The sequence below is a fragment of the Impatiens glandulifera genome, chromosome 6 (assembly GCF_907164915.1).
Source record: "Impatiens glandulifera chromosome 6, dImpGla2.1, whole genome shotgun sequence".
In the NCBI taxonomy this organism is placed as follows: Eukaryota; Viridiplantae; Streptophyta; class Magnoliopsida; order Ericales; family Balsaminaceae; genus Impatiens; species Impatiens glandulifera.
This window is the reverse complement of record NC_061867.1, coordinates 55,730,572-55,744,354: the sequence shown is the minus strand read 5'-3', so window position 1 is coordinate 55,744,354 and position 13,783 is coordinate 55,730,572. Positions and strand designations below refer to the sequence as shown.

Genomic DNA, 13,783 nt, shown 5'->3' with positions numbered 1-13,783 from the left:
AAATTTCAATTTGAATTCATAAGTTGAATTACAACATGATTGGAAGCTTAGAGTGAGTTGGAGAATCATAATCGAATCATAGAGCCTTATACAAAATTTCAAAATTTTCAAGAAAAACTTGAAATTTTAATGGCTGATTTCGTATGGAGTGGAATGAGGATTTGCGATTCTGATCATTGCGTTCAGTTTTTTCTTAAGGGGTATTTATAGTCTCCTTAGGTCGGTTGATCGATATAGTTGATCAAATTTCAAATAAAACACCATTAATGTCTTTTGTTTATTCTTCATCCAACTTGATCATCCAAGCGATGATGAAGCCTATGATCACATGTGAAATGATCACCATGTTATCGTGATCATTTTAGCTTTCGAATCAGCCGAGTTTCACTTTTGAAAAATTAAAAGTTTCGATTGATGATCATTGTTGTTCTTCGTGAGAAAGAAGACAAAACAGAGCGGAAACAATGTCGTTTTCTTTTTACGCATTTGAGCGCTGAGGGGGTCTTGAAACATCGCCGTCTTTGGCCAAAGCGTGAAAGTCTGGGCATTCCATCAGTGATGCGCGCTTCGTTTGCGTTTTGACTAACTACGTTGAGATGCACGTTAGTCGATCCGATGTTTCGCAGATACATCTCTCTTTTATTGCAGCGGGCAACACAACTTTCTGTTGGGCGTTGGATGAGATTCTAACTCTCACCCGATGGCTGTAGAGTCTACTACATTGGTTTCTTTTAATTCCGGATGCAGCAAATCACTATCATTTTTTTCAGTTTTAGGGCTTGTTTGAAATGATTTTTCTTTCATTCATTTGACTTTGTTTTCAACCTACAAAATATATAAAATATTTTAAATAGTCATAACATTTATTTTTCATATTTATTTATTTTTATATTTTTGAGATTTTTATAAATAATTTATTTGGGATAAAATCATATAACATTTATTCTAAATTATTTATTTTAATTTTTTTTATAAATTTGAAATAAAATGAATATAACATTTATTTCAAATTTATTTTTCTTGGCGATAGTTCTTAATTAATTAGTTTTTAATTATTACAATAATTAATTTAATTAATTATAATTAATATAATTAATTGTTTAATTATGTTTTAGCCCTAGAGTTAATTATTTTGATTTTATTTGTTTGAAAATAAATTAAAATAATTATTTTAATGTTATAAATTGTGTACGTAAATTTTTAGTGTTTAAATGAAACCGAGTTTAAAAAAATTGAAAAATTAGTTTTGTCGATTTTAAGACGTCAAAATCATATTTTTTTTATGTAATTGAAACCTGTTAATAAGTTTAAATTGAATTTGTTGACATATAAAAAATAAAAAAATTAGGATATCCTTAATTTATTGTTTTTATTTGTGTACTTTTACAAATATATTGGTTTACTATTAATTAATGTGACAACAAATAAGTAAAACTTTCTTTAGAAAGTAACAACATATATATGTTAATGATTTATAGCAAAGCAATACTAAGGTTTGTAACAATTATTTAATTAAAAGTTCTAATTAGATTATCCATAAATTATTTTGCACTCTCCTATCAATATTATATATATAAAGGATATATTGCATTTTCTACACTTTATATATGATAATTAACTTTTTATTTTCTTCTAAGTTATCATATTCTTTAATATTTTCCTAATTAGATAAATGATAACTAATTCATCTGGACATAATTCTAGCAGTTATAAAATATTACTACAAACAATATTTTTAGTGAATTTTACTATTATTATTACTTTTAAAACATTTAAACACTAAGATTTTTCTGTTTCAGTTTGGGTAAACTTGATTTATTAAAAAATAATTGAGTGGTATTGATTTTGAAGAATATATAATTCTAAGGTAAAATTTTTTGAAGGTATTAATATATAATGATAATTTTTTTTTTTTTATATTTTATATTTTAGTTAATGAATTAAGTGATTGGATTGATGAATATGAATGAATAATATTTTATTATTGTTGGGTTTAAAAAAAAACCAATAAGTTTTTAGGGTTTGTTCGGTTTGGATTATTTAAATATTAAAATTAATCAAATATCATTTTACTTATATTCTCATTCGTCATATCACTCAATTTATTTATCAAAATATTAAAATATTTTTAATATTAAATTATTGTTTATAATTTTATTATTATATATTAATATTTTTAAGTCTTTTTTATCTAAAAATAAAAAATAAAAAAATCTAAAAATTATCATCAATAATTACATTATTTATCTCTTCAGATTGTTTAAAAAATTTCAATCCAAACAAACCCTAATAATTTGATTGTTGTTTGGTTTGGAATTTTTATAAATATTCATCGCCATCATATATCTTTTCAACTATTTTTTTTTTAAATGTCCTTCTAGTCATGTTTTCCATTTTTAACTTAAATTATTTTAAATAAAAATCGAATGAAATTCGAGTTCACAACATTTGATCTTTTTAGAAATCTCTCGTAATTTGAATAATCTTAGTGAATTATATATCTTTCTAATTATCAAATCACTTAACTAATTAATTAAAATATTATTATTTTCATTTTTATAATTTAAATTTTAAATACAAAAATATTATAATAATTAAACTAATTAAATCAAAATAACATAATTTTTCATCAAATAAAATTTTGTTTTTGATAAAAAACAACTAAAAATCCTTAAATCAAACAAGCTCTAAGTAAAAGATTAAATTTTGTGAAAAAAGAATTTGGAGCCCAGAATTACTCCAATTTGGAGTAAAAACATGGTCCCTACAAAAAACTAACACAAATAATATTTCAATTTGATACTTTAAATGAAAATTAAACATGACACTTAGTTGATTTTATTATATTTTTTTTATTGACACTTATAGAACAAATAATAGATTAACATAATAATATGTATAATATTTGATATATATATTTTTTAAAATTGTTAGAAGTACGATACATACTAATATAGTTAATCACCTCAACTAGGGTGTTCAATATTTAGTATGACTTCAATTAGGGTGTTCAATATTTAGTATGAATTGAATATCTGATTGATTTCGAATTCATCGAATTTGAATATACCGAATTCGAATTTTCTTTCCGATTTTCAAATCAAATTCTAAACCAATTCGAATTCAAATACGATTTTCAGATGTTTGAGTTTGAGTTTCAACTCGAAAACCAAATTGAAAACCGAATTCATTTGTCTTATTATTTATTTTAATTATATATTATATAATTTATTACATATAATTAAATAATTATATATTAATTTTCCTTGGGCCTCCTACTAGATCCATAACATTTTTATTAAACGTGATAATACCATAATCTCTCATTCCCTTTTCCCTATCTTTAGTCATCAAACCCTCCACTTGCCCACTTCATCTCTGACTCTACAAGTTTTAAAATTCTCCACCTATCTAGATATCTCACCAATAATTTCTTAGTAGTCACCAATTCGAATTCAAAATTAATTTGGAAAAAATATTATAAAAAATTAAATTTGTTCGGTTTGAATAATTTTTTTTTTGAATTTGATTCAGTTTTCGAATTGGAAAAAAAAGAAAAATAAATTGAACCAAGGAACTCGAATAACTCAAAAAAATCAAACAGATCAACACCCATAAACTCAACTTAATACATGTTTAGTGATAATAGAACTTGAACTATTTGGTTAATATTTGATATAAAGAATAAGTTTATTGTTCTTGATTTCAAACACTAAAGTTGGAGTAAAATTGAGTTTAAACAGATAAATACTAATAAATTTATTAATATATATTACTAAAGTATTAAAACAATATTTAATTTAAATAAATATCAGAATAAGATAATAAAAAATTAAAAAATTATTTTTCTGCCCAAACCAAGATTCTGATCTTGGTTTAACTATTAATGAAAGCAAAAGTGTGGCATTTTATTGAGGCGTGAAGGACGAAACAAAGTAGGACATCTTCAACATCATGGGCATCAAGGAAGACAACTTTCCCGTAAGGTACTTAGGAATTCCGTTAACCGCGAAGCAGATCGAGATCTCACACTACAAGCCGCTGATTGAAAAGGTAAAAAACACGATATTTGGCTGGGCAACAAAAAAACTTTCTTATGTAGGGAGGATCGAACTTATCAAAACCGTGGTTATGGGTAGAGCTCGGCAATGAGTTAGCTAAATACGAACCAACATGATCTAACACGATATTTGTACGGAACGACACAATACGATATTATCTCACTCGGGTCTTAGGTTGACACGATACAAGCACGAGACGACACGGTCACGACACGATTATGAGTTTATACGATCGAAACACGGTTACGAGTCGACACAGACACGACACGAGTATAGACACGACACAAGTATAGACACGACACGACACGAACACGAGTATACACACGAAACGAATAGTCAAATGACCTAAGCTATTCACATTAACATTCTCTAAACCTATTACATTTTTATTCAATTAATAAATTATTTAATTTCATAAATATAATATTTATAATTAAAATTAAACACACTAAAATATAATATTAAAATAAAATATTAACTTAAATAATATAAATTAAAATAAAATAAAAATAAAAAATAAATTATATGAATAAAAATGTGAGTCTATTAATAATTCTTTTCGATATTATTTTATTAATTACTTATTATTTTTTTTAATTATTTATAATTTTAATTATTATTAATACATTAAATAATAAATATATGATAATAATTTTAATTTTAATAATATAATAATATATATTTATAAATTTTACCCACATTTCTCACTTTCTCTCCCATTTTCTTTCTCAAACTACCCACTTTTACATTAACATTATCAAATGCCACGACTCTCTAAATATATTTATATTTTAATTAAATTTATAAGTTATTTAATTTTATAAATGTAATATATATAATTAAAATTAAATATACTAAAATATTAAAATAAAATATAAATATTAAATAAATTATATGAATAGAAGTTTGAGTCTCATAATAATCATCTTACATATTACTTTTATTAATTTACATATTATTTTTAAAATTTTAAATTATTTTAAAATTTTAATTATTATTAAAACATTCAAACAAAATATCTAATAATAATTTAACTTTGATAATATAATAATATTTTATAAGTTTTACTAACAATATAATTTAATATATATAAACAAATAAATAATTAATATGAGTGTCAAGACACGATTGTGTTGACACGATAACAAAATCTAGTCGGAATAACACGAAACACGAATTTAAACACGAGTTAGTATGACACGAATAAACTCGTGGACACGAATAACACGACACGAAAAAGTCCGTGAATTATAATATTTTGAGTGGGTCAAAACACGATACGACACACATAAGATTTAGACACGACACGATTGAGAGTCTAACACGACTTGCCCGAGTTGAATACGAACATTTATGTACGATGTCCAACTCTAGTTTAAACTAAAATAAAAATTTAAAATTCATGCTCGAACTCAAACTAAAAATTGTTTTCAAAATGAAAATATCAAACTTTCTTATATATTCAACATTTAAAACATGATATTTCAAAATGAAAATATGAATCAATCATAACTATTCAAAATTTCAAAATAGGATAATTTAAAAATATCACACCACCATTACTAATCAAAATTTTAAAATAAAAATTTAAAGTCAAATACAAAACGAAATAAATTGTTTGAACATTCAATATATTAATATTTTTTAAGTCATTTATTCAAACATAACACGTACAACTATCCTATTCAATAATATGAAATGTTTAAGCTTAAAAATAATTAATATATAAAATACATGTTAAAACAAATAACTAAAATTTAACTTATTTTAAAAAATAGATAATAAAAAAAATAAATTGACCTGTTTTATTTTAAATATTATTATATATATTTAAGATAATAACTTATTTATTGTAAGAATATATATATATATTTTTTATATATTATAGTATATTGTTAATCTTGTAAATTTATTTTTCCTCTCAACATATAATATAATAATATATATAATATTTTTTTTATCTCTTCATATTATTTATAAAATATATAATAACTTTTTTTATATCTCTTCATATTATTTATAAAATATATACTAACTTTTTTTATCTTTTATTTTATATAATATATTAATATTTTTTTTATCTCTTTTAATATTATATATAATATACTTTATTATATATAATATATTATTATTTTTTATCTCTTTCAATATTATATGTAATATATTAATTATTATATCCTTAATAATCCAACCTTAATATAAATTGAAAATCATTATATATAATAATGTTATTCAACCTTACATCTTTAAACTTATTTTTGTTGTTGACTATATATATTTATAAATTTATGATGAAGTAAAAAGAAATCAATGTTATCTAAAAACATAGAAATGGCGTAGAAGTGAAAATAAATTCTAATATGTAAGAAAGTTTGATATTTTCATTTTGAAAACAATTTTTGGTTTGAGTTCGAGCATGAATTTGAAAATTTTATTTTAGTTTAAACTAGACCTGGGTATCGTACATAAACGTTCGTATTCGACTCGGGCAAGTCGTGTTAGACTCTCAATCGTGTCGTGTCTAAATCTTATGTGTGTCGTATCGTGTCTTGGCCCACTCAAAATATTATGATTCACAGACTCTTTCGTTTCGTGTTATTCGTGTCCACGAGTTTATTCGTGTCGTACTAACTCGTATTTAAATTTGTGCTTCGTGTTATTTCGACTAGATTTTATTATTGTGTCAACACAATTATGTCTTGACACTCATGTTAATTAATTATTTATTTATTTATATATATTAAATTATATTGTTAGTAAAATTTATAAGATATTATTATATTATCAAAGTTAAATTATTATCATATATTTTGTTTAAATGTTTTTAATAATAATTAAAATTTTAAAATAATTTAAAATTTTAGAAATAATATGTAAATTAATAAAAGTAATACGTGAGATAATTATTATGTTCATATAATTTATTTAAGATCTATATTTTATTTTAATATTTTAGTATATTTAATTTGAATTATATATATTATATTTATAAAATTAAATAATTTATAAATTTAATTAAAATGTAAATATATTTAGAGAGACGTGACCATTTGATAATGTTAATGTAAAAGTAGGTAGTTTGAAAAAGAAAATGTGAGAGAAAGTGAGAAAGGTGGGTAAAATTTATAAATATATATTATTATGTTATTAAAATTAAAATTAAAATTATTATCATATATTTATTATTTAATGTATTAATAATAATTAAAATTATAAATAATTAAAAAATTAATATGTAATTAACAAAATAATATCGAAGAGAATTATTAATAGACTCACATTTTTATTCATATAATTAATTTTTTATTTTTTATTTATATTTTATTTTAATTTATATTATTTAAGTTAATATTTTATTTTAATATTATATTTTAGTGTGTTTAATTTTAATTATAAATATTACATTTATGAAATTAAATAATTTATTAATTGAATAAAAATGTAATAGGTTTAGAGAATGTTAATGTGGGTAGCTTAGGTCATTTGACTATTCGTTTCGTGTGTATACTCGTACTCGTGTCGTGTTGTGTCTATATTTGTGTCGTGTCTATACTGGTGTCGTGTCCGTGTCGACTCGTAACCGTGTTTTGATCGTATAAACTCATAATCGTGTCGTGACCGTGTCGTCTTGTGCTTGTATCGTGTCAACCTAAGACCCGAGTGAGATAATATCGTATTGTGTCGTTCCGTACAAATATCGTGTTGGATCGTGTCGGTTCGTATTTAGCTAACCCATTTCCTAGCTCTACCCATAACCACAGTTTTGATAAGTTTGATCCTCCCTGCATAAGAAAGTTTTTTTGCTGCCCAACCAGATATTGTGTTTTTTACCTTTTCAATCAGCAGCTTGTAGTGTGAGATCTCGATCTACTTCGCGGTTAACGGAATTCCTAAGTACCTTACGGGAAAGTTGCTTTCCTTGATGCCCATGATGTTGAAGATGTCCTACTTTATTTTGTCCTTCACGCCTCCATAAAATGTCACAGTTTTGATTTCATTAATAGTTAAACATGTAACCTTAGAAAAGAATGTTAGTGCAACCTTAATAGTTTTAATAGAATCAATGTCTGTGTGCGCTAGAATGAATAAATCGTCAGCAAAACATAAATGGGTTACCTCCTCTACCTCACAGAATGGGTGAAAGATGTATGGACGATTCTTTCGGAACATCGCGAAGATGCTCTAAAAAATCGCCATGATAGCTACGAAAAGGTAAGAAGAGAGGGGGTCCCCTTGCCTTACCCCGTTTTCCCCCTTGAAGTAGCCTCCGTGGACTCCATTGACGCTAACAATAAAGTAGGATGATGAAACGCACTGCATAATCCAATCAATAAAAATCATTGGAAAAACAGAAACAACCAGAAAGTTTTGAATGACTTCCCATCTAATAGAGTCGAAAGCTTTCTTGATATCTATTTTGAAAGCCACTCTTAGGGATATTTTCTTTTTCCTATAGTCTTTTAAAAGACTCTTTATGAGAAGGATATTATGAGAGATTGTCCTACCGGGGATGAATGCAGATTGGTTAAGATTTATAATTTTTCCTATGACATTTTTAAATCATATAGAAATGATTTTTGAAATTATTTTATAAATCACATTGCAGTAGGAAATTGGTCTGAAATCTTGTACTTTCTCGGGTACTGTAGTTTTGGGGATCAAGATTAGGACCGTTGTATTCCATTGCTTTAACATCTTACTGTTCTTGAAAAACCCCAAAACCCCATCAGTAACGTCATTACCCATAACCGACAAATTGTCTTTGAAGAACTGTGCATTAAACCCATCACGACCTAGACTTTTATTCCCATCAATACTAAACAGAGCTTCTTTAACCTCAACCCTCGTGACCACCCTTATCAACTTGCAACTATCTTCTATAGAGATTTTCCTATCAATAATCTGATATAAGGTATTCAGGTGACTTTGATACTGCGTTCTTATACCCATAAGCTGCTTATAGAAATCGATAGCCAAATCTTGTACACCCTTTTGACCCTGAACATATTCACCATCATCATTCTTCAACATGTATATATTGTTTCTCATGTTTCAAGCCTTGCATTTTCTGTAGAAGAAAGCTGTGTTTTTGTCACCCAACGAGAGCCAGCTCTGTCTTGATTTTTTCAGCACTTTTTGTTTCTTGTTGGTCTAATTCCTTGATTAATTTGTATGACCATCTAGGTATTTTTTTATTTATTTCTTTAATTTCAATCAATTTTTTTTTCAACATTTGCATTACTTCGAATCGCATTGAAAAGAAATTTCAATTTTTTTTTTCATATTTTGACTCTATTTTTCTTTTTTTTGTTGGGAAAATAAAGAGGATTTTTTCAACTTTAAACTCAATTTTAATTCCCTATCAAGTTCACTCATTAAACTGATTTTTTTTTTGATTTTTGGCGAGAATGAGGTTTTTTCAAGTATATCCAATTTTTCTTCAAAATCTTGGTATTGGTAATTAGTATTAATAAAAAAAAGAGTATGAATTTTATTTATACAAAAGCTCTCTGTTAAACTTTTAACAAAGTCTGATTTCTAATTAAAAGTAAAAACTTTTTTTTATTGCTCCACGGTGTGACCCATTCAATAAAGGATCATATATTCTACAACAATATTCTTTTTTAGTCTCCTGGAATTTTTTTTCAAGCTAACTCAGCTTCCTGAAATTTTCAAGCGCATCCCTTTCTGTTTCATTGAGTTATTTATCACTATCATCCCTTAATAACTTTTTCTGAACTTCTTCCAGTTCTTCTCTAGCAGTCAACTCTATTGGAGATATTGCTGAACTTCTTCTTGTCAAAGTTTTGAAGATGATTCTTCAGGAGTTTAAGCTTATCAAAAACCCTGTACATGTTGGATCCCTTGACATCTGTAGACCATACGCTTTCGAGAATACCCTTGAATTTATCATTTTTCATCCAGAAATTGAAAATTTTAAAGGGTCTTTTGAACTTTTCTTCATTTTTCTAAAACAATTTAATCGGACAGTGATCAGATATACCTGGATTCAGAACGTGAAGTTGAATTCTCGGAAATTGGTTAATCCAATTCTCATTTACCATACATCTGTTAATTCTACTTCTTCTAATTTGCTCATTCCCTCTCGTAGAAGATCAAGTGAAGAAATTCCCATAATTGGTAGACTCGATACAACCCATACCTCTGATGCAATCATTAAAGTCAATCATATCCCGAGTTATTTAAGATTCTAGGCTACGATCAGATTCGTTACTGGTTACGTTGTAATCACCGAGGACAACCCAAGATTTATCACTACCGATCCAGTTTCTAAGACAATTCTAGAGGAACCTTCTATCAGTGCTTGAGTTGTTACCATAGACAATAGCAAGATTAACCACGATTCATGTGATTCTGTCTTTGACCTCCACCAGGATTGCTTGATCATTCGAAAAGAGAGCCCTGACCTCAATAACTTTGTTATCCCAGATAACCCAGATTCTGCCCGTTTTTTCATTTGAGTTGTGAATAATTTCCCAACTGCTATCAATACACAACTTGCTAACCTTCTCAACGTTTCAACTTTTGACTTTTGTCTCAAGAATACCCATAATAGTGATCTTCTGGTTCACAATGATCCTCCTGATTTCTTTGCATTTCAGAGGGTCATTGAGTCCCCTTATGTTCCATGTCGCTATATTCATGAATGGATATAAGTGTTGAGTTCCTGACTTTCTAGACTTTCATGGACCTCTTCATCAGAGAAATCGTAAGCATCACTTTCCTCGCTATCCTCAATGGCTACAACTTGATTACATTGAATACTATTGTCATTGAGTGAGGGTTGCCTCACATAGATCTCATCTTCTCCCGTTATAGAGTTAGTGGCTTCTAGATTCAGGATCTTTCTACTTTGTCTTTGATTTTCAGCTTGTTCTTTTTTAGTAGGTCTTCTCTGACTTTGAACCTCTTCACTACTGGATTCATATATGTTATCGATTTTAATTCGCCATACTTTAAAACCAAGGCTCACTGCCTTATTCAAGACCAAATTTTCTTCGTCTGCACTTGATCTTTTAATTTCACAAAATCCAAGATTTTCCAGTCCATTCTTAAGATCTTCCTTATTTCTTGTTAGTTTTTCAATGTTTTTTTGTCCAGGATTCTTCTGTTCATTATCTTGAAAGGTGACTCTAAGCCCATGGATCAGGTCATTTCAAATTCTGATGACATTGTTTTTTCGGTTCCTTCTTGCATTCCTAGAATTGTGAAGAGTGGACTCACGACCTATTGGAGTACCATCAGACCCAATTTTGTTTGTATCATATGGGCCAAGTATTCCCTGTCCTATAGATATTTGAATTCTAAAAACATTAAAACTAGGACCTGTAGTTGCATCAAGACTAGTTCTTTGATTAGTTTGGGACTAGTGGAGTTAGGACCAACAATAGTATGATCCACAATAATAGGAATTGTGCTGGTATCACACTACAACAAAACCTACTTTTAACCACCCTTATATGCCAACGCATATTAAGCGTGGTTAAAAGTAAAAAAAATACTTTTGCCAACCTTTATACAAATTACCTTTAATTTTTTTATATATATAAACTTTTTTAAAACATTATAATTTAAGTATTCTAAATTTTAATATTTTTTATATTTTATTTTTGAATTTAAAAATATTTTATTTCACTATTTTAATTTTATAAATTAAATTTAACTTAAAATTTTAATAACATTAAAATTTAATTATTATTTTTTATATAACATAATTTTTAAACTTTTTATATCATTATTAAAAAAATTTATTAACATCTATCTTTTAATTAATTATTATTTAAATTTAATTTAATTTAATAAAAAATAAAAAATAAAAAATAATATAAACTAAAAATAAATTAATTAAATATTATATTATATTTAAAAACAAAGATTGAAGTTATATATTTTTTTAAATTTAAAATCTTCCTTTCTCTATACAGAGAGCCAAGCCCAAACCTAATTAATTTTCTTAGAACATATCCATTCCTTTTCTAACCTAATCACCGACTTTCCCCAATCTCTCTGTTGTAGGCATTTTCTTCCTTCTTATCTCTAGATCATCATCATCATCTATATCACCATCATTTTCTATTCCTGATACGTCTTCCTCGTGGAGCTACTTCACTAGGTAATCACTTACGACTCCTCCATCACTTGGACATCGCAATCAACGCACAGAACGACAAGAACAACTGAAAGAGAACGTTTCATTGAAGTTTGGACACAATAATATTCCACCGATAGGTAAGCATCACTTTTTTTATCTTCTTCTGTTGAGAGTACACGATCGGAGAAAATCGATTCAAAGAAATCTCGTCAGTATGTATAGATCTTTCACTTTTTTTTTAATTTCTTCTAATTGTTTCACTCTTGTTTATATTCTTTTAATTATTTCATGATCCACGTTTGATTGATAGTGATTTCTTCTAATTGTATTTGTTTTATGAAATCCATAGCTGCTCGATTGTACTACATGGGTCATTGCTTATAGAATACTGTTTGGAGCTTGTGATTAAAGCAGAATTTTGAATATCTTGTTTGTTTCTGTCCTAGGGGGTGGCTTTTTGCGCAGAAGGTAAGCGGGTAGGTGATAACAGTTGCTCTCTTTATCCTTAAAACTCAATTTTTTTATTATTTTTGTTCAAAAGAAAAACATAGAACAGACCAAGTCATTTATGTCTAGCTTAGAAACTGAGAATCTATAGTTCTTAAACTAATACTCAGTTCGACCCAATTCATTAACATGTGTTTTTTGCTGCTAAGTGTTCTTTGCGTAGACACTAAAGATGTAAGATTAGTTAAAAGGAAGAAAAGTGATACATTTGGAATGAGTTATCTATCATGGTCGAAGAATGAAGTGTCCCACCACCGCCCCCAACATAGAAACTTATAGTCATTATTGATTTATTTTTTCTTCATCATCTACAGGGAAAGGTACCACTTATAACTATAAGTGGACTTCATCATGCACCGTTTCATGATATTATACAGTGCAGTTACACAATTGGAGTTACAGAACTCAGGGTATTTTAACTATAAACACAAACTAACCAAATTTGTATTATATTGCAAAAGGAATGAACTTATATAAATTGATTTTATCTTCAAGATCCGTAGTTGGAAAAATTGGGAATCGGAGACTACATCCCCTCCCCTGACTTTGATTTTTCCACTGGTAGGATTATTATTATTATTATTATTATAGGAATTTTGATTAAACGTTTGAAATTTACATTTTTTTTCTCTTTGCGGGTATGTGTAGATCTTTCACGATTCAGGCTTACCTACGAGACATCACTTGTTCGAGCTCACACTAATTTCTACAGTCGGAGTCTATTCTTTTTCTATATTGTAAGACATATTTATTATATCTCTTATTGGTTTGGCTGGTCCATTGATAACAATATGTTGCAGGGATGCTTCTTTCAACAATTTTTCAAATCAGTTACTAAGTCTGACTATTTAAAGTTGCGAAATAGTTTCATAAGTGTAAGTGTTTCTTCTATAGATTGAAATTCATTGAGAGAGGATGATGATGATCTTCATTTGTTCTACTGGTGCAGGTTCATATCCAAACGTCATTGGAGGATGATTTCAAAACAGTTGTAGGAGTAAAGTTATTATCTAAACAAATATGACTTTTTTAGATTAAAAAATACGTATTTTGCTGAAAATTTTATTGTTTTTAATATTAACAGTCCTGTCTTGTGGGCGTC

The 13,783-nt window shown here is 27.0% G+C and overlaps 1 long non-coding RNA gene across 1 annotated transcript; it reads left to right on the top strand.

Moving 5' to 3' along the window:
* Positions 1 to 12,946: 12,946 nt before the first annotated feature.
* Positions 12,947 to 13,401, top strand: LOC124941184. Its single transcript, XR_007099609.1, has 3 exons — positions 12,947 to 13,091; positions 13,177 to 13,242; positions 13,346 to 13,401. It is a non-coding gene; the product is annotated as an uncharacterized LOC124941184 (long non-coding RNA).
* Positions 13,402 to 13,783: the final 382 nt, after the last annotated feature.